Source organism: Argiope bruennichi, chromosome 6 (genome assembly GCF_947563725.1).
Source record: "Argiope bruennichi chromosome 6, qqArgBrue1.1, whole genome shotgun sequence".
NCBI lineage: Eukaryota > Metazoa > Arthropoda > Arachnida > Araneae > Araneidae > Argiope > Argiope bruennichi.
Window position 1 is genome coordinate 65,072,049 of NC_079156.1, and position 9,645 is coordinate 65,081,693.

Consider the following 9,645-nt stretch of genomic DNA (forward strand, 5'->3'; position numbering starts at 1 on the left):
CCATAAGTAGTTTAAACTTTTAAATTTCACGTCCATATATGAAGTTTTTACATATTAAATAAACAGTATGTGATATAAATTCCTTGTAGTTCCGTCAATAGAAATTATGTAAATGGAGAAGTGATCATTAAAAATATCATTCTTTTTCCCACACACTTCTTTATTCGGCCAATGTTCATGTAAATTTTTTTACGCGCAATAATTAATAATAATTGATTCCTCATAAAAAATTTCATTTGAATAACATTTTAAAAAATAACCCCACATAGACTTCTTTCGAAGAGTAACCGCCATCAAAAGAAAATAAATCTATATCTATATCTATACTTATAATAAAGCTCAATGTGTGTGTGTGTGTGTGTTGGCGCTCTACAGGCCAGACCGTTTGACATACAGCTACCAAATTTGGTACATGTATACCTTGGAGGTTGGGAATGTGCACCTGGGGTTTCTTTTTTCGAATTTTTAATTAGAATTTTAATTATTAATTAAAAACTAACTTTCCCGCCAAAAAAATCTTCCATTTTCCCCAGCGCCAACTTTTCCGCCAAAAAAATCTTCCATTATCCCCAGCGCCAAACGAGAAAGGCTTCCGGGTTTTTTTTCTCCCAACAGTAATGAGGCTAGGGTTAAAATTTTTCGGCGGATTATTTCAATCGGTTCTGTTTATTTTCTTAATGTTTCATGCAATTTAAATTAAACATTGTTAATGAATCAATCTTTCAGATTCATTCAGAAGTACTTTTGAATTAAAATAAAACAGAATAAAGGAAATTGAAAATTTCTAATCCGCATAGCGTTACCCCAACTGGCGTAGAAAAAATCACGTATTTGCGTTACGTAACCGGCGAAGAAAATTCACGCATGCGCATTCTGTTCTGATTGTTGCCATGGCAACGTTATCAATGGATGATTTAAATTATTTTTGGGTTAGTTGCATGCTTTTGTAAGTAAATTGTATTTATGTTATATATTTTTTGTATATGCTTATAGTTTTAAGTACATCGTTTTTTAAGTAGTTTTTTTAAACCTGTTTTCAACCGTTTATTTTAAACGATTCGTTTTATTTTCTTAGTGTTTGATGCATTTAAATTTAAACATTGCTAATTAATCGATCTGCTCATAATGAATCTAAGAAAATTTTGTTGACCAACTCTTGAGATATTACATAAATTAAAAAAGATATTCTTTAGTGCCCATAAAGTTTAAACGCTGAGTGACTCTATTTTCAGTAATCAGATTATAAAAAAATGCTTTGTTTCAGTAAAAAATATTATTATATTAATTGAAGATAAATTCTTTCCACTTTAATTTAAAGCATAAATTCTACCGTTTTCAACCGTTTATTTTAAACGATTCGTTTTATTTTCTTAGTGTTTGATGCATTTAAATTTAAACATTGTTAATGAATCGATCTGCTCATAATGAATCTAAGAAAATTTTGTTGACCAACTCTTGAGATATTACATAAATTTAAAAAGATATTCTTTAGTGCCCATAAAGTTTAAACGCTGAGTGACTCTATTTTCAGTAATCAGATTATAAAAAAATGCTTTGTTTCAGTAAAAAATATTATTATATTAATTGAAGATAAATTCTTTCCACTTTAATTTAAAGCATAAATTCTACCGTTTTCAACCGTTTATTTTAAACGATTCGTTTTATTTTCTTAGTGTTTGATGCATTTAAATTTAAACATTGTTAATGAATCGATCTGCTCATAATGAATCTAAGAAAATTTTGTTGGCCAACTCTTGAGATATTACATAAATTTAAAAAGATATTCTTTAGTGCCCATAAAGTTTAAACGCTGAGTGACTCTATTTTCAGTAATCAGATTATAAAAAAAATGCTTTGTTTCAGTAAAAAATATTATTATATTAATTGAAGATAAATTCTTTCCACTTTAATTTAAAGCATAAATTCTACGGGTGCTAACAGAAAATGAGAGAGATACATATTACGTTACGACTGAAGGCCTTTATAATATTATGAATGAATTATATGATAATCAAAATTTGAAGTTTTAAAATATTTTGATGAAGAAGCTATTAAAGTAGAAATTGCTTAAAATATTTAATTATTAAAATTTTAACGAACATTAAGATTGGCGAACCAGCTGGTCGCCAAAGGCGGCTAGTATTCAATAAAGCAGATGAATTTCTGTCAAGTCAACAAGAACCGGGACCAAAACTCTCAAACATTTAACGAGAGAGGCGGGAGAAAAAAAAGAAAGAGCTCCAGCTCCCTCGAAATTGAAATAAATAAAAAGGTTGCTTTTTTTTTCCCCAAATCAATCAGTCAGTTATGTACACGGTGAACTTTCATGGGCTGCTCGACGTGTGCTTTCTAATTAGTTCATTCTTTGTCTTATTTTTATTTATATAATTATTTTTTTTTCTAAATTTTCGTTGATCATCGGATTCTTTGTGTGACAAAATAAACACACACATCGAAATTCCTGACTGAAAAAATAGAAAACCGATGATAAAAAGAAAGAAAGAAAGAAAATTTTAACTAATGGACAAACCGCCATTGCTTTCCTCCGTAGTTTGTTCAGATCTTTTTCTTTCCGCCGTTGTTTAAAACTAAGTTACAATCTTTTATATTTGATTTACAGTCATTTATATTTTGAATAATCCTCTAACATGAAAGCTGAAATCTTCTAGATAAATTTCAGTTTCATTTTTTTAAAGTTTAATATGTTTGTTGCCGAGACAGTGTAATGTGTCTGGCATTCTTGATCATTTGTCACGAACTAGGGCGTGTGATTTTTAATGGATTATATTACAAAAGATGTTGGCAACTTGTAAGAGGTTTCTCAAATAAACAATACTAGAAAGTTATGAACAACAGGAAAAAAAGAAGATAGATGACGTAAAACGTGCTTCAGATTACAGATAGAGTTCTATGAATCTAAACAACTTTTCTGATAAGAATTTCATTTTATTTCACGGAGCTTCGATGCTTATGTTTAAAATTACGGTTCAAACTAATGTCTCAATTAAATTTAAAATTTAAAATATTGCCGTCTTTCGTGTTAAGTTGGTTCGCCAGGTATTTTGGTAATTTTGGTAGTGTTTACATTCAACTAAATCAACTACATAACTTAATATTCTCGCTTTCTTGCAGAAAATATTTTTTTTAATTAATCGATTAAATGATAATAAAGTTATGAACACAGTAAAACATTGAATTGTATATCCTTTCAGACCTTTAGTACACTTGCAAGTACGTGAAAAATCATATTCGAACCGTACAAAAGAAAATAAATTGAATTAAAATGTACAAAAAAGTTACCAAGAATTTCTTTGAGAAGATAAAGAAAGCCACGACAGTCCATTAATCAGCCTTCATATATCCTTGAATTAAATAACGAAGAATATATTCTTAATCCTTACCATTTTTCAACCACTTAATGGATTTTAAAGTAAAAGCCACCTTACTGGTAATTAACAAGAAATGGATTTCACAACGAAATTTTTTAAAAAGATTTATTACTAAAAGCATATCTGCTCTATATTTATTCATTTATTTTTGTTGTGAGGAAAACAGAAAAAAAAAAAAAAACATTCTGGAAGTACAATAAACTACAAGTTTCTTTTAAGAATAACAAAATAAATCTCGTGTGAAGCTAAATATAACAAATATCTTCCTCCGAGTTTGTCATGATTTTTACTAAATTCTGATTAATTGACTTATACTTCACAATTGAGTTAATATTCAAATTTTACAAAGTTAATTTTTCTCATACTAATCCTATTTGTTATTTCTGTGTTCAACATCCATTTTTATTTTCTCGTATACGTAGTATAGAAAAAGTATAGTAGTCGGAAAATTTTATGAAAAAAATTTGACGAATCTTCACGTTTTAGAATTCCTTCAGTTTGAAAAACTCATTTTTGGCATTATTATTATTTTCCAAAATTGCCTATTTGTTAGTCTGTCTGTGACAAAGATAATTCAAAAACATTTTGATCTAGACAGATGAAATTTGGAATATGGTCTTTACACGACATTTGCAGATTTCTATCAAATTTTCAACAAAATCCGCGCAGAGAAAGTCTGTTTGTTCGGCTTTTCAAATGTAAACTGACAAGATAATTACAAGACGAAGAGAAGTAGATGGATAAATTCGGTACACAGATTTAATATCTACAGTATAGACATTTATCTAATTTTGAACCAAATTCAACCAGGATTGGTCGTCTGTCGTTTTGCATTCTCAGAAACATGCAAACCCGATAACCAAAACATATGGCTTAAATATACGAATTCGATATGCGATTTTGTGACTACAAGTGTAAGTCCATGTCAAATATTTATTTCAATCGTTTTGGAAAAACATGTCTAAAACACAAATTCTAATTTCAGATGCTATTAACCGCATGCCAGATATTAATCTGCAAGAATTCGCCAAGGATGGCACGATAGAGTCAAAATGCTAAATTCACATCAAAAGTTAATATTTAAGTTAATATTACTTTAATTTTTTTTATTAAAAGTTAATATTACTTTTGTATGCCAACTCTATGCAAGGCATTCGCTAGGATGACACTTTATGCTTATAACATTCTTTTAAAGATACCTAAATTTCTCTTCTCTAAGATTACACGTGTCAAAGAAATCCCTATCAAAATCTCACAGTAAAGCCACTGAAAACCCTGTCGATACTGCAACATCCAGTGGTGGTGGGGTGGTCGGCTGTACCACAACCCCCGATAGAGGGGTTGTGGATGTACGCAAGAAGAAGTAAAGCCGCTGAAGGGAAAAATTTTGCTCTCTTTTGCTCTTGCACCGCGATTTAGATTGAGGCATATTTTTCCGCCCTTTATTTGTAAAAATTATGCATCCCGGGATAAAATAAATCGAAGCTTTAAAATTTTCAAAAGTTTCTTCTAATTTGGCCACGCAACTGCTAAAATATGTTTATATATCCTACCAAAAAATCTTATTTTTAGAAAATGATTAGTTTTTAGTAAAGAAAAATTAATTTTAGCAGGTTCATGTAATTTGTAATTATTTTGAGTGATTAATGTGTTCACAGCTTCTTATTTCTAGCAGAAACGCATAACGACATGGCGAGCGAGCAAAGGGAGCTTGGATCATGTACTAATTCAAAAAGAATCGCATTATGATTTCAATGTCCTCCAAGAATCATAGTGTAATTCTTTGAGGAGGATGAGCAAGCAAGGAGTGTAACCCCATAGTAAAATATGTATTTTTTCAACACATCTCAATGATAGGGAAAATGTTGTAAATAAAAAGATGCTTGTAATTTGGATCGAGTCAATGCTGTTTAAATCTCATTGCGTGTTATTTTTATTCAATGTTTGTTTATTAAACATTTTAATTGTTTATTTTTTCGTTTTTGTATACAAAAGGAAAAATATTATAAATGTCTAAAAATTTGACCTTGAGATTTCCACTCAACGCATCTCCCTGAATCCGTAAAGCACATTTTCGGGACTTTATTTGTGAAAGAAATTGGCGAAAGAATCGGCGATTGGCCTAAGAAATTTGGCGATTAATCGATGAGATACCGTTAATACACAAGTATCAGAAAGCCGAAATATGTATTTCGGTAGCCTTTTTTCAACCAAATGAAAACAGAATTTGGCACAAAACTACAATTATTGTTGCAAGATTCCGCGCCAAATTTCATTCAGTTAGGTTATTTCGTTTTTGAGTCATCACATTTATATGCATGCGAAAGTACCGACCGATAGACGATCAATCTTTTTTGCAGATGTGATTAAAGTTTGTGAAGAAGTTTAGATGCTAAGCTTGTGCATCAAATTTTATTTATCTGCACCTTTACGTTTTGTAATTATTGTGTTCTTTTGTATTCGGATAGCGAAACAAACAGATTTCCTCTGAATTGCTTTTCATTAAAATTATGATAGAAATTAACAAATCTAAATTTAATATACCAAATTTCCTCTATCCAGCACAAAATGTTTTTGTGGTATCATACTCAGAGATATAACGCCAAAAACGCCGTTGTTTCTTGGTCTCATAGAATTTGAAACATGGATTGCATTTGTTCTTCAAAATTTCAAGTTCGATTTTTTTTAATTTTTTTTTTTTAACGATTGTGCTTACTTTTTATATATTTTGTATACAATATATATTATTATTATATGAAATATATATTATTATTTTTTTAATAAATTTTTAGTGGTAATTAAATTTGTAATAATAAAAGTTGTTTATTACAGTTTTAATAATGCAATAATTTTATGCCAGTCTTCTTGAAAGACGTATAAACTGTGAGTTAAGGTATATTACTTTTGTTGCTACCTGAAGTCGAGCCGAAGCGGAAAAAAAACAACTCTTAAAAGAATAGATGAGAAACATTGCTCTCAAAAACTGGAGGCAAACCAAATACCTGCGCAAAGACAGTAAAGACTTGGAATATTGAAAAGCCTCCAAACATCATCCCTTCATCCTAGAATCGGTAGGCTAGGGTTACACATGAAGCAATGACCGCAGAGAACTCGATGACACCTATAAACAACAAGCATTTACAACTGCAGCAGTTAAAAATTGTGACCGGATTTGCAGAAATAATCTGCACAAACTGGAATTTTAATGACGTATCTATTTTTTATTTTACTCGTATGTGAACTTTACAAAAATAAAGTATTATTATCATCAGCATATTTGAAGGCGAAATTTCGACAAATCTCCATATTTCAAATCTTTTTTTTTAAATCTATTTGTTTGCCAACACGATAATTCCAAAATGCTTCGTTCTAGATGAATGAAATTTAACACCAAAATTGCAGACTTCTGTAAAATTTAAAATGAAATCCAATTATAGTACATTCGTTTGTTTGCCTGTCCGAGGACAAATGTATACACGATAACTATAAAACATAAAAAGTTAGGTGGAGGAAATTTAATATACAAGTATAACATCTAAAGTGCAAACCATTATCAAATTCAGAAACAAATTCATCAAAGGGTTTATCGTCTGTCGGTCAGTGCATTCGTATGCATGTAAATGCGACAGCTCAAAAGCAAAGGTCTACATAAATGAAATTTGGTTTGTGATCTTGTTTTTATAATTATAGTAATATGCAAATTTGGTTTCAGTCGGTCAAAAAAATGGCACTCACATTCCATATTTGGCTTCTTTTACTGTACTAAGAGGCACAAAACTTTCACGTGCTGGATTATGAAAATAAAAATTTCAGCACTCGTGGCATTCACGGCCTTCGAGTAGAGAGAAAATTTCGGGAGGGAAGACCATATGTGCTGGTTTGAAATGTAATGAATAATACCCTATATTGCTTCGTGGCATTATTGTATTATTTGCAGCGTTTGCTTTTATAATTTGGTTTTGAGGTCTAAAACTAAATTTACTGGGCCACCGTGGTAAGGTCTCGGTTTCGAAACCGGAGGGTTTCAGGTGCGGGACTCGATTCCACCGAAGAACCGTAGTTTGGATGAACCAAACCGAAGGGTTTGGTACACGCTGAACCCACCGGGTTCAAAACTCTTCCCGATGGGGTGATGTGGAAGTTTGGAGAGGATAGTGCCAACCCAGGTGTCGTCCTCGTCACCTGGCCGTGATTCAAAATTACGAGATCTGTTCAAAAATAGCCTTAGTGTTTCTTTAAAAAGGTAAGTTATTACAACTAAACTAAATTTCCTTCTGATAAACTTAGTTAATTTTTGATTTAGATATTGCCAGTACACTTTTCCTCTTCCTGATTGTTAAAAATTAATCTTATTCTTTAAATAAGAAATTATGGAATTTTAAAATAAGTCCTTTTCTGAAATTCATGCAAGAAATTCACCGCCAAGTATACATGGAATAAAAATTTAATTAATTAAATGTAATCGGTTATCTGATAATTAAGTTTAGAAAATATAAAAACATTATAATGCCATGAGGAACTCTACATGTTTTCGGAATTTTAATGCGTTAAGAAATGAGGAGAAAATTGTTTACACACTTTAATCAATACAAACAAGACATTGGTCGTTATACAGACGCTTATAAAAATCGAGACATCTAGTCATTTTAGTCGTTACAAAAGAAAGATAATAATATATTTCATACTTATCTTTGCGAAAAATTGAGGATAAAATTTTCGTAAAAACCCATCAAAACAATATCAATTCCCCAACTCATCCTACAGAAATATCTGGAACAATATTGTTTACTCAGAAAATATGCCTTTCACCAAAGTGGTGACTTTTTTTTTTTTTTTTTTTGAAAAAAAAAAGCAAAGAAAAGATTCAAATGATGAAATTTAGAACGAAACAAAACTAAACAAAATTCTGCAGCAGCTGCTTGAGTACTAAACAAACATCACTCATGTATCACCTTTCGCGTTATTTTCCTGGTCTTTTCAAAGAGAGTAAACTGTTGCAACATATTTTTTTTTTCTTATTTTTTTTTTTCCGTCTTCTGACATCAGTCACGCATCTCTGAACAAAACGTTCCTGGGAAGTTATTTTAGAAAGCCTCGATTTACGCATATCAGAGGAATCATTCACAAAAATGTGGGACAAGGTTGCTTCCGAGAGCGATCGAAAATGAATGAATAAGAGAGCTTTAAAACAAAGTCAGCTGTCCCATATCCACATGTGAATCTGGTATTGTTTGCGAGATCCATCGCATCGTATTTGGTTAGTCTTAAATGCTTTATTACTGCGTTTCATTACTTTTTTTTTTCCGAAACCGAATTGACTCATTTTGCCATAAAACAAGACACAGTGGCTGCTTGCAGGTACATTTCACTGAGAAATAAAATGAGTAAATGAAGCATTCGTATTTACTACTTATAGTGTGTGTGCGTGTGTGTGTGCGTGCACGCGTGCGTGCGTGTCTGTCTGTCCCTCTGTGTGTGGTTATCTATCTGTCTCTCTCTCTGTGTTTGCTTCTGTTTGTGTTTGTCTCTCTCTCTCTGTCTGTGTGTATGTGTGTGTATTGGCGTATGTTTGTGTGTTTGTGTCTGTCTCTCTCTGTGTGTGTGTGTGTGTATTGGCGTATGTTTGTGTCTGTCTGTCTCTCTCTGTGTGTGTATTCGCCGTGTTTGTGCCTGCGGTGTTGTGTGTTGTGTCTCTATGTGTGTGTGCTGTGTCTCTATGTGTATGTGTTGTGTCTCTATGTGTGTGTGTGTGTTGTGTCTCTATGTGTGTGTGTGTGTTGTGTCTCTATGTGTGTGTGTGTTGTGTCTCTATGTGTGTGTCTGTGTGCGTGTGTGTCTGTCTGACTCTATATATATATATATGTGTGTGTGTGGTGTATTGGCGCTGTACAATAGAGATCGATACACTAAGAGCAACCAAATTTGACACGAATATATTTTGGAGGATGGAAATGTGCACCTCGGAATGTTTTTAAAAAAATTAAATAAGAGCATTAATTAATTAATTAACCTCATTTAAATAACAAAATATATGTTCATTGCATGAAATATACAAAATTGTATCGTTTTTTTTTTTTTTTTACAAAAATGTACAGAAAATGTAATAATATAGCTTACAAATATTACAAAGTGTAATTCAAAATCTATGTAACCAACTATTTTATCTTTTGGTTTGTTTATTTGTATCCATTTAATAAATCGTTTCTCCACTATAAAACTCAGTTTAATGAAACCATTTTCTTTAGATAGCAAATAT